This window comes from Schistocerca gregaria, unplaced genomic scaffold (genome assembly GCF_023897955.1).
Source record: "Schistocerca gregaria isolate iqSchGreg1 unplaced genomic scaffold, iqSchGreg1.2 ptg001013l, whole genome shotgun sequence".
Classification (NCBI taxonomy): Eukaryota; Metazoa; Arthropoda; class Insecta; order Orthoptera; family Acrididae; genus Schistocerca; species Schistocerca gregaria.
The window spans coordinates 62,501-70,000 of NW_026062362.1; the positions used below are offsets into that span (position 1 = coordinate 62,501).

The 7,500-nt window shown below is 53.8% G+C and overlaps 3 non-coding genes across 3 annotated transcripts in view; all 3 read right to left on the reverse strand.

Moving 5' to 3' along the window:
- The window catches only part of LOC126327065 (large subunit ribosomal RNA), a 4,222-nt gene extending 3,091 nt beyond the window's left edge, over positions 1-1,131 (reverse strand). Inside the window, exon 1 of the ribosomal RNA XR_007560950.1 lies at positions 1-1,131. This exon is cut by the window's left edge and continues 3,091 nt beyond it. This is a non-coding gene — a ribosomal RNA (large subunit ribosomal RNA).
- Positions 1,132-1,319: 188 nt separating this feature from the next.
- On the reverse strand, positions 1,320-1,474 carry LOC126327069 (5.8S ribosomal RNA). The gene has a single exon (XR_007560952.1). It is a non-coding gene; the product is annotated as a 5.8S ribosomal RNA (ribosomal RNA).
- Positions 1,475-1,836: 362 nt separating this feature from the next.
- LOC126327054 (small subunit ribosomal RNA) lies at positions 1,837-3,729 on the reverse strand. Its single transcript, XR_007560940.1, has one exon. It is a non-coding gene; the product is annotated as a small subunit ribosomal RNA (ribosomal RNA).
- Positions 3,730-7,500: the final 3,771 nt, after the last annotated feature.

A 7,500-nucleotide genomic window follows, 5' to 3' on the forward strand; every position in this document is an offset into this window, starting at 1 on the left:
CCCAACGTGTACGCTCTAGGTGCGCCTCACCTCGCAATGAGGACGAGACGCCCCGGGAGTGCGGAGGCCGCCGCCCCGTGAAGGGCGGGGAAGCCCCATCCTCCCTCGGCCCGCGCAAGGCGAGACCTTCACTTTCATTACGCCTTTAGGTTTCGTACAGCCCAATGACTCGCGCACATGTTAGACTCCTTGGTCCGTGTTTCAAGACGGGTCGTGAAATTGTCCAAAGCTGAAGCGCCGCTGACGGGAGCGATTATTCCGCCCGAGAGCATCCCGAGCCAACAGCGGCGCGGGTCCGGGGCCGGGCCAGGTAGGTCCGTCATCCGGGAAGAACCGCGCGCGCTTGCCGGGAGCCCGAGCGCCCCAAGGGGCGAATCGACTCCTCCAGATATACCGCCGAGCAGCCAGCCAGGACACCGGGGCTCTGCCCAACAGACGCGAACCGAGGCCCGCGGAAGGACAGGCTGCGCACCCGGGCCGTAGGCCGGCACCCAGCGGGTCGCGACGTCCTACTAGGGGAGAAGTGCGGCCCACCGCACACCGGAACGGCCCCACCCCGCGGCGAGTGGAAAGGCAACCGGACACGACCCCGCCGCGGATTGCTCCGCGCGGGCGGCCGGCCCCATCTGCCGAGGGCGGGGGCCAGTGGCCGGATGGGCGTGAATCTCACCCGTTCGACCTTTCGGACTTCTCACGTTTACCCCAGAACGGTTTCACGTACTTTTGAACTCTCTCTTCAAAGTTCTTTTCAACTTTCCCTCACGGTACTTGTTCGCTATCGGTCTCGTGGTCATATTTAGTCTCAGATGGAGTTTACCACCCACTTGGAGCTGCACTCTCAAGCAACCCGACTCGAAGGAGAGGTCCCGCCGACGCTCGCACCGGCCGCTACGGGCCTGGCACCCTCTACGGGCCGTGGCCTCATTCAAGTTGGACTTGGGCTCGGCGCGAGGCGTCGGGGTAGTGGACCCTCCCAAACACCACATGCCACGACAGGCGGCAGCCTGCGGGGTTCGGTGCTGGACTCTTCCCTGTTCGCTCGCCGCTACTGGGGGAATCCTTGTTAGTTTCTTTTCCTCCGCTTAGTAATATGCTTAAATTCAGCGGGTAGTCTCGCCTGCTCTGAGGTCGTTGTACGAGGTGTCGCACGCCACACCGCCAGCCGGCTGTGCACGCTACCGAGAAAGTACCGGTATGCGAACCGCCAGGCGACGGGCGCGCATCGCACGTTTAAGGAGACGCGGCCGGCCACACAGGCGACCACGACACTCCCACGTCTCCGAAGCGGGACAAACGCCGCGCGCTTCAGTATACGTAGCCGACCCTCAGCCAGACGTGGCCCGGGAACGGAATCCATGGACCGCAATGTGCGTTCGAAACGTCGATGTTCATGTGTCCTGCAGTTCACATGTCGACGCGCAATTTGCTGCGTTCTTCATCGACCCACGAGCCGAGTGATCCACCGTCCTGGGTGATCTTTTCCTTTTCAGTCTCCCACTGTCTCTTTCAAGACAGTAGCATTTGCGGGACTGAGGCGTCTGACGGCCCCTGTTCCACTATTTTTTTTGTGTCCAACGGCCTCACAGCCGATGGGCGTCGTACGGCTCCACACCGGAGCGGACAGGCACTCGGGCGAACGTCATTCAAAACCGGCGCCAGGCGCCAGGTACCGCAGGCCAGCCGCTCCAGAGCTTCAGCGCTCGTACCACACAACAACAACACTTCCGCTAGTTTTGAGAGGCACGCGTGGTTCCGCACGCGGCGCACGGCCACTGCCGTACAGGTAGCGTGTTGCGCGACACGACACGCACATCGAAAGACATGCAGTCTAGTCGGTAATGATCCTTCCGCAGGTTCACCTACGGAAACCTTGTTACGACTGTTACTTCCTCTAAATGATCAAGTTTGGTCATCTTTCCGGTAGCATCGGCAACGACAGAGTCGATGCCGCGTACCAGTCCGAAGACCTCACTAAATCATTCAATCGGTAGTAGCGACGGGCGGTGTGTACAAAGGGCAGGGACGTAATCAACGCGAGCTTATGACTCGCGCTTACTGGGAATTCCTCGTTCATGGGGAACAATTGCAAGCCCCAATCCCTAGCACGAAGGAGGTTCAGCGGGTTACCCCGACCTTTCGGCCTAGGAAGACACGCTGATTCCTTCAGTGTAGCGCGCGTGCGGCCCAGAACATCTAAGGGCATCACAGACCTGTTATTGCTCAATCTCGTGCGGCTAGAAGCCGCCTGTCCCTCTAAGAAGAAAAGTAATCGCTGACAGCACGAAGGATGTCACGCGACTAGTTAGCAGGCTAGAGTCTCGTTCGTTATCGGAATTAACCAGACAAATCGCTCCACCAACTAAGAACGGCCATGCACCACCACCCACCGAATCAAGAAAGAGCTATCAATCTGTCAATCCTTCCGGTGTCCGGGCCTGGTGAGGTTTCCCGTGTTGAGTCAAATTAAGCCGCAGGCTCCACTCCTGGTGGTGCCCTTCCGTCAATTCCTTTAAGTTTCAGCTTTGCAACCATACTTCCCCCGGAACCCAAAAGCTTTGGTTTCCCGGAGGCTGCCCGCCGAGTCATCGGAGGAACTGCGGCGGATCGCTGGCTGGCATCGTTTATGGTTAGAACTAGGGCGGTATCTGATCGCCTTCGAACCTCTAACTTTCGTTCTTGATTAATGAAAACATACTTGGCAAATGCTTTCGCTTCTGTTCGTCTTGCGACGATCCAAGAATTTCACCTCTAACGTCGCAATACGAATGCCCCCGCCTGTCCCTATTAATCATTACCTCGGGTTCCGAAAACCAACAAAATAGAACCGAGGTCCTATTCCATTATTCCATGCACACAGTATTCAGGCGGGCTTGCCTGCTTTAAGCACTCTAATTTGTTCAAAGTAAACGTGCCGGCCCACCGAGACACTCAACAAAGAGCACCCTGGTAGGATTTAAACGGGGTCCGCCTCGGGACGCGAAAGCACCCCTTCGGCTCGCCCCACCGGCAGGACGTCCCACGATACATGCCAGTTAAACACCGACGGGCGGTGAACCAACAGCGTGGGACACAAATCCAACTACGAGCTTTTTAACCGCAACAACTTTAATATACGCTATTGGAGCTGGAATTACCGCGGCTGCTGGCACCAGACTTGCCCTCCAATAGATACTCGTTAAAGGATTTAAAGTGTACTCATTCCGATTACGGGGCCTCGGATGAGTCCCGTATCGTTATTTTTCGTCACTACCTCCCCGTGCCGGGAGTGGGTAATTTGCGCGCCTGCTGCCTTCCTTGGATGTGGTAGCCGTTTCTCAGGCTCCCTCTCCGGAATCGAACCCTGATTCCCCGTTACCCGTTACAACCATGGTAGGCGCAGAACCTACCATCGACAGTTGATAAGGCAGACATTTGAAAGATGCGTCGCCGGTACGAGGACCGTGCGATCAGCCCAAAGTTATTCAGAGTCACCAAGGCAAACGGACCAGACAAGCCAATCCGATTGGTTTTGATCTAATAAAAGCGTCCCTTCCATCTCTGGTCGGGACTCTGTTTGCATGTATTAGCTCTAGAATTACCACAGTTATCCAAGTAACGTGGGTACGATCTAAGGAACCATAACTGATTTAATGAGCCATTCGCGGTTTCACCTTAATGCGGCTTGTACTGAGACATGCATGGCTTAATCTTTGAGACAAGCATATGACTACTGGCAGGATCAACCAGGGAGCTGCGTCAACTAGAGCTGAGCAGCCGGCCGCCCGGGAGTGTGTCCCGGGGGCCCGCGCGAACACGCAAGCGTCCGCTCAATTATTCTGCAAACAGGAGGAGGCCGAGCTCCCCTGCACGATACACCTCGAAACCCTCTCAGGTCCCGGCGGCGCGCAGCGCCGTCCTAGGTACTTGGTCGGTTTCGAGAGAGGCGCAATCGCCCGGAGTTAGGCGAGTAGACGGTTTTAGTGCGAACACCCTTGCTCCCAACTGAGCTTGCCGCTGCCGACAGAGGCCCGGGAGCGTGCTGTCGTGGCATTGCCGGCGGGAGACAACACGCGCCACCTATGGTGACCGGCAGCTCCAACGCCAGCGCCACACAAGGGCAAAGCCCCACTTGGGTGCAGAAGCGAACTCTCCCAGCACAGCGCACGCGCCAACACGTCCGCACAACTGCGATACAAACCACCTGCGAGAACCGCTGGGGCGACCGAGCAGCAGACGGCGTCGCGGCGCCGAGTGCCAGGCGGCGGCGCATCCTCAACGCACACAGTCCTCAATCAGACCAGCACACTGCAGATGTCCACCGCGCTTCGCACCGGGCTCGGCTGAACCAACTTTGGCCGCCAGGCGCCGCGTGCAGGGTGCGCCGCAGCGTAGCTGCGCCGCCTGCCGGGCCCGTCGGCTGGCGCTCCTGCCACTCGGCGCCCCCCACCAGCCGCCTGTTGCGCGTGCGCCCACGCAGCGCGCGGCCAACACGCCGGGCGGCCCCCCTTCACCGGCCGGGAACAGTCCCACCAAGCCACCGCCGCGTATCGCTTCATACCCACATGGGCCTAGTCACGCGTGTGGATGTGGCGGGTACCGCTGAAACAACCGGTTAATAGCTGTACCGATCGTCGCCATCACAGATTCACCTCCAGCGTGAACAACCGCTCAACAACGGATTTCCAGTTCATTTGCGTATCTTGGGCAGTAAACGTAGATGTCCACCTACATTTGCGAATTCAACAATTCTTGCATGCCAGGATGTCATGTGTCACGACACGCTACATCAGACCACATACACACTGCGACATGTGCAGAAGAGAACACGTGGAAGGTGGCCCGCGCACGTATGCGATGTACCTTCCGCGATCCACTGTCAACCGGCATCTGCGGCATGTCCCAGATATGGAACGCGGTCCACCAGGGTAGCACTTTGTGTGAGGCAATACGACAAAGTCGGAATACACGCGTCACTACATCAGACGGCTCACGCTGACCTGACCTGACCTGACTCACCGCACCACCACCCCCAGCGACCCAGGGTGACATACAATGCGTTCGTACGTTCCTCCCACACGCCTCTACGGCGTACCACAGGACAAGTAGCATCAAGCACAACATATAACAAGCTGGTTGCACTGTGGTACGCCGTAGAGGCGTTGTGGGAGGAACGTACGAACGCATTGTATGTCACCCTGGGTCGCTGGGGGTGGTGGTGCGGTGAGTCAGGTCAGGTCAGGTCAGCGTGAGCCGTCTGATGTAGTGACGCGTGTATTCCGACTTTGTCGTATTGCCTCACACAAAGTGCTACCCTGGTGGACCGCGTTCCATATCTGGGACATGCCGCAGATGCGGTTGACAGTGGATCGCGGAAGGTACATCGCATACGTGCGCGGGCCACCTTCCACGTGTTCTCTTCTGCACATGTCGCAGTGTGTATGTGGTCTGATGTAGCGTGTCGTGACACATGACACAGTGGATAGCAGGAATATGTGGAAAGTAAGCAACACTCGCAAGACATCTACATGAGGATAACAACGACACCAGAGATTCCGAGCAGTGAACTATGTTAGGCAAAGGGACAACGTGGGTTAGGTTAAGGGACAACGTGGGTTAGGTTAAGGGACAACGTGGGTTAGGTTAAGGGACAACGTGGGTTAGGTTAAGGGACAACGTGGGTTAGGTTAAGGGACAACGTGGGTTAGGTTAAGGGACAACGTGGGTTAGGTTAAGGGACAACGTGGGTTAGGTTAAGGGACAACGTGGGTTAGGTTAAGGGACAACGTGGGTTAGGTTAAGGGACAACGTGGGTTAGGTTAAGGGACAACGTGGGTTAGGTTAAGGGACAACGTGGGTTAGGTTAAGGGACAACGTGGGTTAGGTTAAGGGACAACGTGGGTTAGGTTAAGGGACAACGTCGGTTAGGTTAAGGGACAACGTGGGTTAGGTTAAGGGACAACGTGGGTTAGGTTAAGGGACAACGTGGGTTAGGTTAAGGGACAACGTGGGTTAGGTTAAGGGACAACGTGGGTTAGGTTAAGGGACAACGTGGGTTAGGTTAAGGGACAACGTGGGTTAGGTTAAGGGACAACTTGAGTTAGGTTAAGGGACAACTTGAGTTAGGTTAAGGGACAACTTGAGTTAGGTTAAGGGACAACTTGAGTTAGGTTAAGGGACAACTTGAGTTAGGTTAAGGGACAACTTGAGTTAGGTTAAGGGACAACTTGAGTTAGGTTAAGGGACAACTTGAGTTAGGTTAAGGGACAACTTGAGTTAGGTTAAGGGACAAATTGAGTTAGGTTAAGGGACAAATTGAGTTAGGTTAAGGGACAAATTGAGTTAGGTTAAGGGACAAATTGAATTAGGTTAAGGGACAAATTGAGTTAGGTTAAGGGACAAATTGAGTTAGGTTAAGGGACAAATTGAGTTAGGTTAAGGGACAAATTGAGTTAGGTTAAGGGACAAATTGAGTTAGGTTAAGGGACAAATTGAGTTAGGTTAAGGGACAACTTGAGTTAGGTTAAGGGACAACTTGAGTTAGGTTAAGGGACAACTTGAGTTAGGTTAAGGGACAACTTGAGTTAGGTTAAGGGACAACTTGAGTTAGGTTAAGGGACAACTTGAGTTAGGTTAAGGGACAACTTGAGTTAGGTTAAGGGACAACTTGAGTTAGGTTAAGGGACAACTTGAGTTAGGTTAAGGGACAACTTGAGTTAGGTTAAGGGACAACTTGAGTTAGGTTAAGGGACAAATTGAGTTAGGTTAAGGGACAAATTGAGTTAGGTTAAGGGACAAATTGAGTTAGGTTAAGGGACAACTTGAGTTAGGTTAAGGGACAAATTGAGTTAGGTTAAGGGACAAATTGAGTTAGGTTAAGGGACAACTTGAGTTAGGTTAAGGGACAACTTGAGTTAGGTTAAGGGACAACTTGAGTTAGGTTAAGGGACAACTTGAGTTAGGTTAAGGGACAACTTGAGTTAGGTTAAGGGACAACTTGAGTTAGGTTAAGGGACAACTTGAGTTAGGTTAAGGGACAACTTGAGTTAGGTTAAGGGACAACTTGAGTTAGGTTAAGGGACAACTTGAGTTAGGTTAAGGGACAACTTGAGTTAGGTTAAGGGACAACTTGAGTTAGGTTAAGGGACAACTTGAGTTAGGTTAAGGGACAAATTGAGTTAGGTTAAGGGACAAATTGAGTTAGGTTAAGGGACAAATTGAGTTAGGTTAAGGGACAACTTGAGTTAGGTTAAGGGACAACTTGAGTTAGGTTAAGGGACAACTTGAGTTAGGTTAAGGGACAACTTGAGTTAGGTTAAGGGACAACTTGAGTTAGGTTAAGGGACAACTTGAGTTAGGTTAAGGGACAAATTGAGTTAGGTTAAGGGACAAATTGAGTTAGGTTAAGGGACAACTTGAGTTAGGTTAAGGGACAACTTGAGTTAGGTTAAGGGACAACTTGAGTTAGGTTAAGGGACAACTTGAGTTAGGTTAAGGGACAAATTGAGTTAGGTTAAGGGACAA